Source organism: Rhinoraja longicauda, chromosome 1 (assembly GCF_053455715.1).
Source record: "Rhinoraja longicauda isolate Sanriku21f chromosome 1, sRhiLon1.1, whole genome shotgun sequence".
Classification (NCBI taxonomy): Eukaryota; Metazoa; Chordata; class Chondrichthyes; order Rajiformes; family Arhynchobatidae; genus Rhinoraja; species Rhinoraja longicauda.
In genome coordinates, this window is record NC_135953.1 from 51649835 (window position 1) to 51666669 (window position 16835).

Sequence of the window (16835 nt, forward strand, 5' to 3'; positions counted from 1 at the left end):
ACTTTTGTGAACAAAATGCAGTCCGGGATGCTCCAGGATATATTGGGATTGTGTAGTGTGTGAAATGGAAGTTTTCAAGTTGAAAACATGGTCAATATATTGTTTGAATGATTTTTTAAACTCATGAAACAAACTACAAAGTTCTGAACAGTTTCACTGTATAAAGTCATAGCTGAAGAAATAATCAATAATCAGTGGAAGGCAGAAATACATTTCCCTAGGAATTCAATGTCTCTGCTTTTGGAGCATTCGAACACTTTTGTAGAGTGCACCCACAGAAGTGAAAGGATGCACTACAACTTCCATTGTACAGATGCCCATGGAGGCAGAAGCAGAAGGCATGTAAATTCTTCGTACCGGAGTTTGTACATTCTCCCCGTGACCTGCGTGGGTTTTCTCCCGGTGTTCCGGTTTCATCCCACACTCCAAAGATGTACAGGTTTTTAGGTTAATTGGCTTTGGTAAAATTGTAAATTGTCCTTCGTGTGTGAAGGATCTTGTTAGTGTGCAGGTATCACTGGTTGGTGCGTACTCGGTGGGCCGAAGAGCCTGTTTTCACGCTGTATCTTTAAATTAAACTAAACAACTAAGAGATATGCAAATGCATTGTACAGTTTTATGTTCTATTGTTATGATGTCCTCTCATTCAAATGTAGAAGGTAAATGATAGGTTAGGGAATTTGAAGGATCTTCTGAAATCAATGCAATACAATAACTCAAACCTTCCTGACCATGAAGGGGAGGCCTCTTTTGTAATGCTGAAGAGATTCATGTATAATAAATATTCTGAGTATCCGAAGTAGGGAAACACTATTGTTCATCATTGTCTCATAATCACTTGGCTTAATGGCACTCTGAAAGATGAATGGTGAATCAACATTGGCCCTGAAATGTGAGTGCAGAATCATCTGAAGTATGATTAATTTAGAGATGAACAATCATTGCATAGATAACAATAGCTTGAAAAACAAACCGACATGACAACTCAGTTTGCATTGCTTCTACCACCAAAACAAAAGGACAGTTTGACGAGTTATTCCTACTGTGGTCAAGGCACTATTGAGCATTTCACTCCAACTAGAAACACTTTTCCAGAGGCATTTGTAACATTATTTTACTGAGATCTAATGTCAGACGGTCCACTGTTAAGCCTTCCAATTCAGTACAGTCTAAAAACCATTAAACCTGCTCATGTGATGTTGTTATGAATCCCAAATCAATGTCAATTACTTTAGTGACATGGTGCACAGGGATGCAGAGTACTGTAATGTTTGCTTTTTGATTATAATATTTATATAGTAATATGTATTGCCTGAATTGGAACCCAGTTACACTAAGTGATATTCAGAAGCGATGCCAGTAATGAGAATGGCATGATACAGAGGAGAGCTATTTCTAAGAGCTCCTTACACAGCTCAGTGTTCCATCTCTATTAATTAACATATGCATTAATTGCAGAGATTGAACCATTGGCCATTATGTTTATTGGTGTCATTAACTCGCACAATGACTCGAAAGTAATTCCACAAGCGGTCTTGATAACTAAAACAATAAGCTATAACATTATCTAACAGCTGTGCAGGGAACAGGGGAGTGTGCTTCCAGAACTTTAAGAACATAGAACAGAAATGTTCAGCACAGGATCTGGCCCTTCAGCCCGCAATGTCGGTGCTGATCATGATGCCAAGTTATTCTCCTCTGCCTGCAACTGATCTATATCCCTCCCATTACTTGCATATCCATCAGCTATTTAAATGTCTTTTCTTTGACAAACATATGAATGCCCAGTTGGAATAGGCCACTCAGCCTTTTTCCCCCAGATCGCACTTTTAATAAGATTGCGGCTCAACTGATTGTAACCTAAACTCGGCATTTATGGCGGTCCACCCACAGCAACTGGCTTATTGGGTGTCTGTCTACCTCTGCCTTACAAATTTACAGTGATTCTCCTTCAAGAAAATTAGACCTCTTTAATGCCATGACAAGAGGTAAATTGAGAAAAATCCCAGAGCTTTACTGGGGATGATCCAGAAATTTGGAATTTAAGTCAAGCCATGAGTTTAATGAGCAGAGTAGTCCAATTACACAGGTAATTCAAGTCTTTGATTTAGAAAGGCTTTGCCTAGAGCATTATGGCATGAACATTGAATTTTTCAATCCCAGGTAACATTCTCCTCCTGTGTTCCTCCCTCTTTCTCTCTTCTTCTGATTCACTAAGTTTATCCCACACTCTTTTTTCCATATGCCCCTGCAGCACCCTCCATCACCTATTTTTGCTCCCCTTCCCCCATCTCATGCTATCCACCTGTTACCTGCACATTTGCTTCTATTGTGTCTCACACCCACTCCCCCATCTCGTTCCATCTCCCCATCAGCCCTCTATTATATGGTTCCACTTATCAACTTATTTACTTATCAGAGCACAGCATTTGTACCTCGAGCCTCCAGTTATGAAAATCCATCAGCCTTTATTCCACCTAGGTCCACCCATCCTACCAGCCCCTTCCTCACCTCCCCCTCTCCCTTTTATACTGGCCATTCTCCCTCAGTGTTCCCAGTCTTAATACAGGGTTTCAAACCAAAACGTCGACTTTTCCGTCTGGCTGAATGACTTGCTGAATTCCTCCAGCCGTTTGTTTTTTTGCTCCAAGTTCCAGCATCTGCAAACCTGTTGTTAGGTTTGTATCCAGTGGCAATTAGAAGTATGAGAGGATACTTAGTTAAAAAATATAAGATTTAGAGCAGTCTTTATAAGATTAACAGGGAGAGGATGTTTCCTCTTATGTCATGATCCAGAACATGGGGTCTCAGAGAATTATGAAATCACTGCCTCAAAGGCTGGTGGAAGTTTCAGTCTGAGATAGATGGATGTTTTGATGAAGAAGGGGGTAAAAGGTAGATTGAATGCATGGTTGAGGTTACAATATCATCCACAATGAGACTTAACAGCAGTATGAGCCTCGGCGGCAGCGTGAGCCTCAGTGGCAGCGGGGGCCTCGGCGGTGGTGGGGCCTCAGTGGCAGCGTGAGTCTCGGCGGTGGTGGGGCCTCGGCGGTGGTGGGGCCTCGGCGGTGGTGGAGCTTCGGCGGTGGTGGGGCTTCGGCGGTGGTGGGGCTTCGGCGGTGGTGGGGCCTCGGCGGAGGTGCGGCTTCGGCGGTGGTGGGGCCACGGCGGAGGTGGGGCCTCGGCGGTGGTGGGGCCTCGGCGGTGGTGGGGCCTCGGCGGTGGTGGGGCCTCGGCGGTGGTGGGGCCTCGGCGGTGGTGGGGCCTCGGCGGTGGTGGGGCCTCGGCGGTGGTGGGGCCTCAGTGGCAGTGTGAGTCTCGGCGGTGGTGGGGCTTTGGCGGCAACAGGAGCCTCGGCGGCAACAGGAGCCTCAGCAGCAGTGAGGCCTCGCAATCGAACCGCGATCAACAGTCGATGAGCATGAGGGGGGGGAGAGGAAGACAATGGGGACCCAGCATAGGGGGACCGCATGACAAATAATGGAGGGCCCAGTGTGAGGGGATTGCCATGAGGGACGGTAGGAGAACAAAGGGGGACACGGTGTGGGGAGGGGTATTATTGTTGTTAGAAGGCCACATCGATGCAAAGAAGGCGTCATCAACATGAGCACAATTCCTGATCAAATCTGGTTTGCAGAATATCTAGAGAAGTGAGATCTAGAGGAGTAAGATATTGGCCAAGTATGTGCATATACAAGGCACATTCCTTGTATATGCACATACTTGGCCAATAAACTTATTCAATCATTCATTCATTCATTCATTCGTTCATCTGACACTGAAACGATCAAAAGTATAGCATGGAAATGGCCCTTCGATTCATGTCGAGCAAGACTCCCGTTTAAGCTGGTCCGATTTGTCTGCGTTTGACCCACATCCCTCTAAATGTATCCCATCCATGATTATGTTACACTCGGGAAATAAAAATTAATCTTATTCATATAATGTTGAATAAAAAAGCTTCACACGATTACATTTCTGCCAGTAACCTGACACAAACATACAGCTGAGATCCTTGGATGTAAAATTAAATATATTAAAAACTCATTTAAAATAAAGATAATAGGAAAGTATATATTATTTATCTTAATTTAAATACTGTAATGCACTTACACATTTGAAAATTTATTTGAGGCATTTACATTGAAATAACTCACAAGCAATTTCAGAGCTCCTCAGCCTTAATTTGGGGACAATATTTCATTTAAATGTTATGGCAGATAGAACTACATTTTCGAAATAGGAAGTGCGGCACAATAATTCTCATAATGAATATACTCTAAAAAAATGTAAACACATTTTTCCCAGTCAATACCAAGATTAATCTGGCACTTAAAATGCTATCCAGTGCAAACTAAATGTATTGGCTCCATTTAGAAGGAAACACATTTAAAATAATTTGGAAAAAGTTCCATTCAAAGCAGCATGAACACGCACTTTGAACAATTGCCACTTCATTGAGCACACTTAGAGTTAGCCAGACAAAAAGTTTGACGTTAAGAGAGAGCTAATTAAACTTAAACCAGTGGGGCAGAAAAAGTGAATGACTGGAAGCCATATGTGGTCAACAATTCTGCCAAGATTTATGGAAAGTTCCTCAGTTTACTTAGTCCAAGCAGGCATTTTAATTATCAAGGGTATTCTCTTCTCCAAGATAGAGTAATATCCAGCCAAGAGTGATGGTGGCTGAAATGGATCTGTGATAACCTTCTTTGTTCAATTAGCCTGGCATGCAATATAGGTATGGGTATGGGTACACTCCAGTCTTCACCTCCCAGTGGAACACACATTTTTCAACAGGATGTGTAGGAAGGAACTGTAGATTTTGGTTCAAACTAAAGATAGACACAAAAAGCTGGAGTAACTCAGCGGGTCAGACAGCATCTCTGGAGAAAAGGAATAGGTGATGCTTCGGGTTGAGACCCTTTTTCAGACTGAGAGTCAGGGGATGTTAGGTTTCTCCCAAATTAGATTGCAGAAACTCTGGGGCCAGATGCTCCATCTGTGGCAGATCCCCTTGTCACACTAATTTCTGGATAGGCAGAAGTTCCACCTTGCTAAAATCAGAAACATTTAATTAGAATATAGATCAGATCCGATCAGATACAACACCTCCACTTCATTCTCATTGGAGTTATGCTGAGGTTATATTAGAGATGCTGAGATTTTCAGACTCTGAATGCTGGCGTGATGGGAAAAGCAGTGATTTCTTGCAATATGATATTGTCAAATTCAGAAATAAGACCAAACTAAGAATTTAACGAGGAGGATGCAAGAAATCAGGAAGAGTTAGTTAGATAAAATATGTAAATCAATGGGATATTTTAATATTCATTAACCTAGCTAACTTTTTGTTTGGGCTTTTTTTAAAAGCATTACATAGAAGTAAGATAGATGGGAACAGATTGAATTGACTATCATCTTTGTTGATTTGGTTTCAAATGTGTATAATGAAAACTATAGAATTCTGAACTTCAAAGACATTCCATACTTGACCTACTGCCCTGTGGTTTATGGCCACCTGCATGTACACAGTGCAAAAACAAATTGCTGAAGGAAATGACTACTTCATCCCATCTCAACCCTTGTGTGATGGATGGCAAAAGCAGAGCTGGGTCTGTGACAGTTTGATCTTAGACCGATCCCTGCAATGCCCCAACACATTTTCACAACTTCATATCATATCATATCATATCATATATATACAGCCGGAAACAGGCCTTTTCGGCCTTCCAAGTCCGTGCCGCCCAGTGATCCCCGTACATTAACACTATCCTACACCCACTAGGGACAATTTTTACATTTACCCAGTCAATTAACCTACATACCTGTACGTCTTTGGAGTGTGGGAGGAAACCGAAGATCTCGGAGAAAACCCACGCAGGTCACGGGGAGAACGTACAAACTCCTTACAGTGCAGCACCCGTAGTCAGGATCGAACCTGAGTCTCCGGCGCTGCATTCGCTGTAAAGCAGCAACTCTACCGCTGCGCTACCGTGCCGCCCAAACTTGCCTCCCATTAGAGGCTGTAAGAAGGCACTTCAATAGTTTTCAAATTTCTTAGGTATGAAAACTAGTCTATCAGATTTACATAGTTTGAAATGTTAAAATTTTCAAAAACATCAACACCAAAATAATTTAACACATTTATTTCAATAACAAGTAACAAAAATCATTTAAATAAAGTAAGTTGAGCAAATATCTCCACTTACTTTACAACCACAGGATCAGTGAATCTATTCAACTAAGAGTCATGTTCCTTCGTCGGTCCTGTCTGGCACATCGTTGGGAAACGGAAGTAAAGGGTATCTAGAATGTCCCTTCAGGGAGTAATTGCTTCAGTGTTGGACTCAATGCTGAATCCGGCAATGAAGCAAGCAGTCAGATGTCCCAGCACATGATCCTCAGCCTGCATTGGACCTGCTTTTGACTTCCTGGTGTCTGTGGAACTTGGCCCTAATATAAGCAAAATCGTGAAGAACAATCAAGAAGTCATGTGGAGCAGCCTCGATGGGCCAAATCGCCTAAGTCCGCTCCTTTGTCTTATGGTCTATGTTCATGTGATACAAAATCCTAGATAAGCCTCATCATTAAAAATAAATCCTACCCTGTGCCATATGATACAAAGTCTGTGGAATTTAACTCAGAAAATATTGCAAATCAATAGCCTATTTTAAATATTTCCCATTTTTCTTTTTAACAATAGACAATAGACAACAGACAATAGGTGCAGGAGTAGGCCATTCAGCCCTTTGAGCCAGCACCGCCATTCAATGCGATCATGGCTGATCACTCTCAATCAGTACCCCGTTCCTGCCTTCTCCCCATACCCCCTCACTCCGCTATCCTTAAGAGCTCTATCCAGCTCTCTCTTGAAAGCATCCAACGAACTGGCCTCCACTGCCTTCTGAGGCAGAGAATTCCACACCTTCACCACTCTCTGACTGAAAAAGTTCTTCCTCATCTCCGTTCTAAATGGCCTACCCCTTATTCTTAAACTGTGGCTCCTTGTTCTGGACTCCCCCAACATTGGGAACATGTTTCTTGCCTCTAATGTGTCCAATCCCCTAATTATCTTATATGTTTCAATAAGATCCCCCCTCATCCTTCTAAATTCCAGTGTATACAAGCCTAATTGCTCCAGCCTTTCAACATATGACAGTCCCGCCATTCCGGGAATTAACCTAGTGAACCTACGCTGCACGCCCTCAATAGCAAGAATATCCTTCCTCAAATTTGGAGACCAAAACTGCACACAGTACTCCAGGTGCGGTCTCACCAGGGCCCGGTACAACTGTAGAAGGACCTCTTTGCTCCTATACTCAACTCCTCTTGTTATGAAGGCCAACATTCCATTGGCTTTCTTCACTGCCTGCTGTACCTGCATGCTTCCTTTCAGTGACTGAAGCACTAGGACACCCAGATCTCGTTGAACATCCCCTCTTCCTAACTTGACACCATTCAGATAATAATCTGCCTTTCTATTCTTACTTCCAAAGTGAATAACCTCACGCTTATCTACATTAAACTGCATCTGCCATGTATCCGCCCACTCACACAACCTGTCCAAGTCACCCTGCAGCCTTATTGCATCTTCCTCACAATTCACACTACCCCCCAGCTTAGTATCATCTGCAAATTTGCTAATGGCACTTTTAATCCCTTCATCTAAGTCATTAATGTATATCGTAAATAGCTGGGGTCCCAGCACCGAACCTTGCGGTACCCCACTGGTCACTGCCTGCCATTCCGAAAGGGACCCATTTATCCCCACTCTTTGCTTTCTGTCTGTCAACCAATTTTCTATCCATGTCAGTACCCTACCCCCAATACCATGTGCTCTAATTTTACCCACTAATCTCCTATGTGGGACCTTGTCGAAGGCTTTCTGAAAGTCGAGGTACACCACATCCACTGACTCTCCCCTGTCAATTTTCCTAGTTACATCCTCAAAAAATTCCAGTAGATTTGTCAAGCATGATTTCCCCTTCGTAAATCCATGCTGACTCGGAATGATCCTGTTGCTGCTATCCAAATGCTCAGCAATTTCGTCTTTTATAATTGACTCCAGCATCTTCCCCACCACTGATGTCAGACTAACTGGTCTATAATTACCCGTTTTCTCTCTCCCTCCTTTCTTAAAAAGTGGGATAACATTTGCTATCCTCCAATCCACAGGAACTCATCCTGAATCTATAGAACATTGAAAAATGATCTCCAATGCTTCCACTATTTCTACAGCCACCTCCTTAAGTACCCTGGGATGCAGACCATCAGGCCCTGGGGATTTATCAGCCTTCAGTCCCATCGGTCTACCCAAAACCATTTCCTGCCTAATGTGGATTTCCTTCAGTTCCTCCATCACCCTAGGTTCTCCGGCCCCTAGAACATTTGGGAGATTGTGTGTATCTTCCTCAGTAAAGACAGATCCAAAGTAACGGTTTAACTCGTCTGCCATTTCTTTGTTCCCCATAATAAATTCCCCTGCTTCTGTCTTCAAGGGACCCACATTTGCCTTGACTATTTTTTTCCTCTTCACGTACCTAAAAAAACTTTTGCTATCCTCCTTTATATTATTGGCTAGTTTACCCTCGTACCACATCTTTTCTCCCCGTATTGCCTTTTTAGTTAACTTTTGTTGCTCTTTAAAAGAGTCCCAATCCTCTGTCTTCCCACTTCTCTTTGCTATGTCATACTTCCTCTCCTTAATTTTTATGCTGTCCTTGACTTCCCTTGTCAGCCACAGGTGTCTCTTACTCCCCTTAGAGTCTTTCCGCCTCTTTGGGATAAATTGATCCTGCAACCTCTGCATTATTCCCAGGAATACCTGCCATTGCTGTTCTACCGTCTTCCCTGCTAGGGCCCCCTTCCAGTCAATTTTGGCCAGCTCCTGCCTCATGCCTCTGTAATCCCCTTTGCTATACTGTAATACTGACACTTCCGATTTTCCCTTCTGCCTTTCCATTTGCAGAGTAAAACTTATCATGTTGTGATCACTGCCTCCTAATGGCTCTTTTACCTCTAGTCCCCTTATCAGATCAGGATCATTACACAACACTAAATCCAGAATTGCCTTCTCCCTGGTAGGCTCCAGTACAAGCTGTTCTAAGAATCCATCTCGAAGGCACTCTACAAACTCTCTTTCCTGGGGTCCATTTCCAACCTGATTTTCCCAGTCTACCTGCATGTTGAAATCTCCCATAACCACCGTAGCATTACATTTGTGACACGCCAATTTTATCTCCTGATTCAACTTGCAACCAGTACCCGAGATAAATTTCAGACTACAGGGCATGAAAATGCAGTGAAAAGTCACAAAATAGATTCTTAAGAAGTAATTTTAATCTACACCACCTCTCTGGCTCTTCATACTGTCCTGACTCACCTGGAGAGATAGGGCACATACGTGAGGATGCTATTTATAGACTATAGCTCTGCCTTCAATACTGTCATCCCCACTACGCTCACCTCCAAACTCCACCAACTAGACCTCAGCTCGTCAACATGCAACTGGATCCTGAATTTCCTGACGGAGCGCCCTCAGGCAGTGAAAATGGCCCTCCACCTGTCCTCCACTACCACCCTTAGGGTTGTGTATTGAGCCCTATCCTCTACTCCCTCTTCACACATGACTGTGTTTTTGCATTCGCCACCAACACCATCGTCAAATTTGCAGATGACACAACGGTGATCGGGCTGATCTCCAACGGCGATGAATCAGCCTACAGAGCGGAGGTGCAGAACCTGGCGAGCTGGTGCTTAGAGAACAACCTGTCCCTAAACACATCTAAGACCAAGGAGTTAATTATCAACTTTAGAAAGTCACAGAATGCGGAATACGCTCCAGTCTTCATCAACGGGGATAGAGTGGTGAGAGTGTCCAGCTTCAGGTTTCTGGGCACACATATTTCAGAGGACCTCACATGGTCCACTAACACCGCTGCACTAGTCAAGAAAGCACAGCAATGGCTGTTTTTCCTGAGAACGGCCGGTCTGCCCCAACAGTTACTGATGGCCTTCTACCGCTGCACCACAGAGAGCATACTGACATACGGCATCTATGTGCGGTATCTCAGCTGCACAGCAGCGGATAGGAGAGCTGTTCAGCGGGTCGTCTGCAGAGCGCAGAGGATCATTGGGATACAGCTCCCAGCCCTGGAGGACATCTACAACGCACGCTGCCTCAGGAAAACCACCAGCATCTAATTTTACAATGACTCCACACACCCATGCCACCGTCTATTTGAACTACTTCCATCTGGCAGACGTTACAAAGCCTTCTATGGCCGCACCTCCAGACTAAGAAACAGCTTTATTCCTAGATCTATAGCTGCTCTGAATCGGTCCTGCTGAGAGCCGCCCATGATCTGTCTCTGCCCCCAGGGTCATCTGGCACAACTGACCCTGCATGAACCTTTTTTTGCAATTTATCTTGTTTCTTTCCCCCCCCCCCCTCCCTTTTGTTGTTTTTGTTTTCACCGTGATTTATTTATTAGCATCGATATGGAAGTGGCATTCTTAATCTTGTTGTACTTGTACAATGACAATAAAGATATTGTATTGTATCTGATGGGATTGGTTTGATTGCCCATATTACACATTGACCTATTTTAAGACTTATTTTAATTTCCATTGACTAACATAGAAATAAATCGTCGTGGGGTATTGAGGAAGATGCCAATCTCAGCCCATCAGTTTTTTCTGAAATAAAGTCTTTCCAATAGCCGTTAATCCTAGTTTTATTGTGTTTAAGATCGCACTGAGTTGTCACTTATTATTCGACATTTACTTTGCAAAAGGATTTTATAAAACTACTGGCAGAGCCCCCACTGGAAGAGAGACCAGGTGTAACATACGGATCACAACCCTTTTAATGGACATTCTATCCGTCAGATTTGCCCAGACCTGCTCTCCAGTGTGTCACATTTGACTCCCTGAGGCACAATAAAGATTACATGTCGAACTTCAGAGTCAATGTTTACAATTTCACAGAACGTTGGAGATTAAAGGTCAACTAGGAATCAAAAAGGTAACCAACAATTTTTTTTTTAAAGCATATTGCCTGGAGAATTGTTCATTCATATATACTGTAAATGTGACAGCACTAAACTGTATTGAAGTATTTACAACTTGACCTACAGTATGTATATTCAATACATTTACCTGTCTATGTGCGGCAAATAAAAAGCAATAAAATGAAAGTCTGAAGGTGAACTTTGAGGTATTACCAGAAAATCTACTTTTTGGTTTTTACGAATTAATATTTTGATATTTTGTAATTGTTCACAATAACATATGTATCGTTCAGCACTGTGGGAAGTATATTGAACATGGCCAATGTACTTTTAATTTAACTAATCAGTGAAATTACTTTGCTGATGTCAGCTTGAAACATGGATGATTTATTTCAGAAATAAATCATTCAGAAAATAAGAATGTATCAGTTGGGCTCATTCGCCTAAACAAACCTTTCATTACACTACTGTAGATTTTACTCAAAATATATCATCTAAAGTTTCTTCCTTGTATGCATCTTGTAAATTAGATCGAAAAATTGGGCACTCATTTTACTTCACTTAAGTTTCCAACAAACGTCAAATATAAAATGAGTAACTCATCAAAGCCATCAGGGACACAAGTAATTACTGAACTCATACCTGTGTATTTTCTGTGAAATTAAAGTAACAGCTTAAAAAAGCAAAGTGCTGGAGGAACTCAGGGGTCAGGTGGCTTCTGTGGAGGGAAATGGGGTGATGACATTGTGGGTCAGGAACACTATTAACTTATTTAATGATTCATCCTTCGTCAGCTACAGCAGAAAACACAGAACAGATTTCTGAAAGAATTGGAATTGAAAAACCTGGGAATTATCATATTTCCTGTTGCTTTGCAAAATTTGACACGATTATGAAACTCCATAGCTGGACAGAAGAAGGAAGAATTCAACAGGTCAAGCTGCATCTGCAGAGGCAAAGGGATGGCCGATGTTTCGGATTAAAATTCTGCATCAGGATTGAGAGGGTAGAGGAGAGATTATCAGTTATAAAGAGGTGGGAGAGAGGAGTGATGCAGTGACTGCCAGATGATAGGTGGAACCAGTGAACCAGGTGAGGAGGGGGATTATGTGCCGATGAAGACAGGCAGGAGGAGGGGTGGGTGGGTGAAGGGAGAAACTGAGGGGCAATGAGTGGAGACTCAAGACACTGCTTACTTATCAGATTCCAGCATCTGCAGTTATTTTTTATTTTTTTAAATGATCAAGGCATTGCTGGAATCACCAACATCTATTGCCCATCTCCAATGCCCTTAGGAAGATAGTGATGAGCTGTTTCATTGCAAAGTTACAATTATTTTGGTGAGGATACTCCCACTGCTCATCAGCAGGGGAGTTCCAGGATTCAGAACCAGTGGCCATAAGCATCTTCCTTCGTACATAATAGGAACTACCCTCTCCTGCCTTGGAATGAAAGGGAATCATTTTCCATTTGTATCAGAGCTTCTTGATGCCCCAAGAGCTGCCTTGATGTCATGGGCAATCAATCCGAATGTACCTCTCAAATTCAGCTTATCAGCCCATGACTGGTCCAGACCAAGCTCATCAGTCCATGACTGGTCCAGACCAAGCTCATCAGTCCATGACTGGTCCAGACCAAGCTCATCAGTCCATGACTGGTCCAGACCAAGCTTATCAGTTCATGACTGGTGCATCAATCTGAACCAAGGTTATGATAAGGTCTGGGGATGAATCGCCCTCGAGAAACACTGGGCATTACTGGGAAGCACTTTAATGATGAATCAGTGGTGCTTGATACCTCTATTTATGGCTTCCTTCACTTTGCTGATGATTAAGATTAGAATGATCAGGTAGCAATAAGCTGGATTAGATTCCTACTGCTTTTTTGAACAGGCATCATTGGGCAATTTTCCTCATTGTCACAAAGATGGCATCATAGCAATTGCATTTGCACAGCTAGGTGCCTTACAGCGCCAGAGACCCGGGTTCGATCCTGACTATAGGTGTTGTCAGTAATGAGTTTGTATTGAAGATAAACACAAAAAGCCGGAGTAACTCAGCGGGACAGACAGCATCAATGATCTTTGCTGTAACCAGTACTCTCAACGATTTATGGATATTGCATGGAGTGAATGAATCTGGTTGGACTTCACCGGAATTCAATCCATTTGCAGGACAGACCCATGCAGGCTTAAGCTGTACTTGTACCCATCCACTGGGTCCATTTTAATGCTCTAAATCTCTCCTGTTCCAATTACTAAACCACAAACTAGATTATCCTTAACATTACCTATTTTAGTGCATCTTACTCATATTCCTTGAATCTAGATGATGGGTGATTGATAAAATTTATAATTAGATGAAGAATTTGAACCTGAAGATTGCTCAGTGACAGGAAATGTTCCAACATATGATAAATTTGGTAACATAGTTTGGATAGCTTGAAGATTTGATGCTTTCCAATTTTTGCTCATCTCACAGGTTTTTCCATGATCTGCACGCAATGTTTTGAACACGTTACAACTTGTGATATTAGCAAGATAGTTGCACATGCTGCGTTACCCATTTGATTTTCCATCACCTTCCACAGAGCTGTTACAAATCCACCCACATTTTCTGGTTGCTTGGAGGAGAACCATGGGGACACAACTTCATTAAAATGTTCTAATGATAGTGCATCAAACTGGAATGCAGCCAAAATATTGCAGCTAGGCCAAGCAGAAATCAAAGTATGCTGAAAGAATACAAATGGTTCATAGATTCAGCTGCATTGTTGATATATTTTACAGAAAAACAAAAAATCATGCAATTATTCAGAAGGTCAGGCTGCATTTGTAGGGAGAGAAACAGTTAACATCTCAGGACAATGATCATTCTTCAGAATTCTCAGAGTATTTTTTAAAACAGAACTATCCTCTGTGGTTTAGGATTTTCTGGAATCTGGCTGATATATCAGTACAAAAATAGTGAGATATCGAGAACAATAAAATGGGAAATAAATAACATTACACAGATTTTCCTGTTTTAGTGGGAAGTTCAAACATGAAGAGAAGAGATCACTACATTGCTATTGCTGAAATTATGATGGCTTGAATGTAATTATGTATAGTCTTTCCACTGATTAGGTAGTACGCAACCAAAAAAAACCTTTTTACTGTGCCTAATATTGACATGACACATGACAATAAACTAGACTAAACTAAAAAACGACACTAAGGATTGCTGAAGTTATTTGTATTATTTTCCTTCGCGTTCTTTTCAAAAATAGATTTTAGCTTTCGGACTGCTGGAAGATGTAAAAGTGTGACTGTAATGGGGCTCTGCCCACACTACTGATGCCCTTATCCCACCAATTATCAGATCCAGGAGTTACATATATGCATATGCTTCCTCCAACCCATCTCAGGCCCACCCAACTTGGATTCCTATTTCTACCTTGCGACGATCATGACAATGTTAGAAAAAAAACTACACAGCATTTATGCTAATAATAAATTTGATGATTGTCTTGATTATGTTTTTCTTACAGCTTCTGAACCTATACATAGCAACACTGAGAGTAATGGTACAGGTGATCGACCATTGATATTTGAACCCCAGAGGTTGGGAACTAACGAATGAGGTTGATATCCAGTGTTCAAGTGTGTAAGAAATAAAGCAGAGTTCGCATTACACTTTTTCCATTTGATTTTAATTTTCTTGCCATTATGCTGTATTTATCGTAAATACGCATAAAGAAGAAAATAATAGAGGAGGCTATAGCGAGAGCTTGGGCTGGCGAGGACTGTATTCCTTGGAGCGTCAGAGGATGGGACACAAAAAGCTGGAGTAACAGTGGGTCCGGCAGCATCTCCGGAGAGAAGGAATGGGTGATGTTTTGGGTCGAGAGGTGATTTTATTAAGGAGAAAAAGTAGGGTAATAAAGATCCGGATGACATGGGTTCCAGGTGAGATGAGAAAGATTCAATAGGAATCTGAACAGAGGCAACTTTTCCCACCCAGTGGATGGTGGGTGTATGGAACGAGGTACTGGAGGAGGTAGCTAAGGCAGAAACTATAACAACATTTACAAGACATTTGGACAGGTAGATAGATAAGAAAGGTTTAGAGGGATAAAGGCCAAATGCAGACCGGTAGGACTAATGAAGATGGGGCACCTTGGTTGGCACAGGCAAGCTGGGCCAAACGGTCTGTTTCCATGCTGTATGACCCTTTGACTCTAATCGATGCAGATACTGTAGAATACAAGGTGGTCTGAGCACATTTTCACAACATCCTTGCACAGGAAAACTGTTTTTGACAAAGCTATGAAGTTAACAAAACCTAGCAAAATTTGCTTTTCTCCTAACTTAATTGGTCATCAGGACAAAACAATGTCCTTGCAAGCAACGATCGCAAAACCAGCATTTCCTCTTTAAAGGGATATTTCCATACAAATTCTTAAGTATTGATTGTCATGAGCGCCAACTCCACAATATTCATTAATAATTTCCACCCACTCAGGAACAATGTCACCAACAATTGCAATAGTAAATCAGCTGAATGGGCCATTTCAGCGTGATCGAACCTGAATGTTACCATCTTAATGAGCTCTGTTCCTCGTAATCATTGTCAATGCTGACAAATATGTACACTCTTAAATTGCTGTCAAATGGCAAGCAGAATTTATCTATCTTGTTCGTAGAGTCGTTTCATTTACATTGGCAAATTGGCCACTTTATCTTAAGGTACAGCCTATTTCATTTCAAATGATTAATGTCTCAGATACATAATTTATACACAAAACATTTTTTTAAATCCAAATAAGATTTTCAATTTCACAGTAGTTATCAAAGTGGCAGATACAGAGCAGACAGTTCGGCAGTTTAAACCAGATGATTGCCATAGTTCTCATGATCAGGTATGCAACTATATTGAATACATTTTTTAAAAATTCTGTGTCATGTTCAATCACACTTGTGTACACAGAATGTCCCTGCTAATTTCACATCACAAGATCCTGAAAAGATTTAACGCATAATAGAATTTATCACCATATTGCCACTGGTAAGATCCTAGTTGTAAGGTTAAGCAGAACCATCTACCTTCTAGGGCACTGGTTACCAGCATAAGTGCCAGGATTTACAGAATTTAGTGGTTGACAAGCAAAAAGGCCTTTTTGCTATCATTCTTATCTGCACCCCACAGCTCCAGCTGAAAGTCTGCAGAGTCGGCGTGGACTCGGTGGGCCGAAGGGCCTGTTTCCACGCTGTATCTCTAAAGTCTAAAATGGCCTTTTGAATGAACATTCTGATCTGCACCTCACTGCTCTCCTGCTCTACCGAGTGCTGTATAGAACCCAAGATCCCAGTGTAGTCTCCCACCCTTTGTATCTGTGGACATCCCTATCTCCCACAATCCAGGTGGAACTATGTCATTGCATCGGGACAGTTCAACAGCTTTTAGCTTCTTGCTTTAGATCTCCCTCCAAAAAGCTTCAACCTTCTTTGTAAAGCTGTGTTGGTTTCCCAGGGATTCATTTCTATTTTTAAATACCACATTTTATTCAAAGGCATTTGTGGTTCCTTTATACTTGAAAATAAATGCAATTATTGTTTTAAAGTACCAAGGGAAAATAGAAAGAGCCTGAAATTGAAATGAAGTCACAGCTGGGAGATGGCCATTCTGCCACAATGAACAGCAAGACTTAATCATGGTCAGTGATTCAACAGACAGGGCTACCTACGCTGGCTGCCATGGACATTCAGGGGCTGAATGAACCACATGGATAGGCCTTTGCATAGATCAGCTGGGGGCTTATGCCAAAGATCAAACTGGA

The 16835-nt window shown here is 42.0% G+C and overlaps 1 protein-coding gene across 1 annotated transcript in view; it reads right to left on the reverse strand.

The window, feature by feature from the left end:
• Positions 1-16835, reverse strand: part of pde4d (phosphodiesterase 4D, cAMP-specific) — an 805358-nt gene that overhangs the window by 752165 nt on the left and 36358 nt on the right. The window lies entirely within an intron of this gene.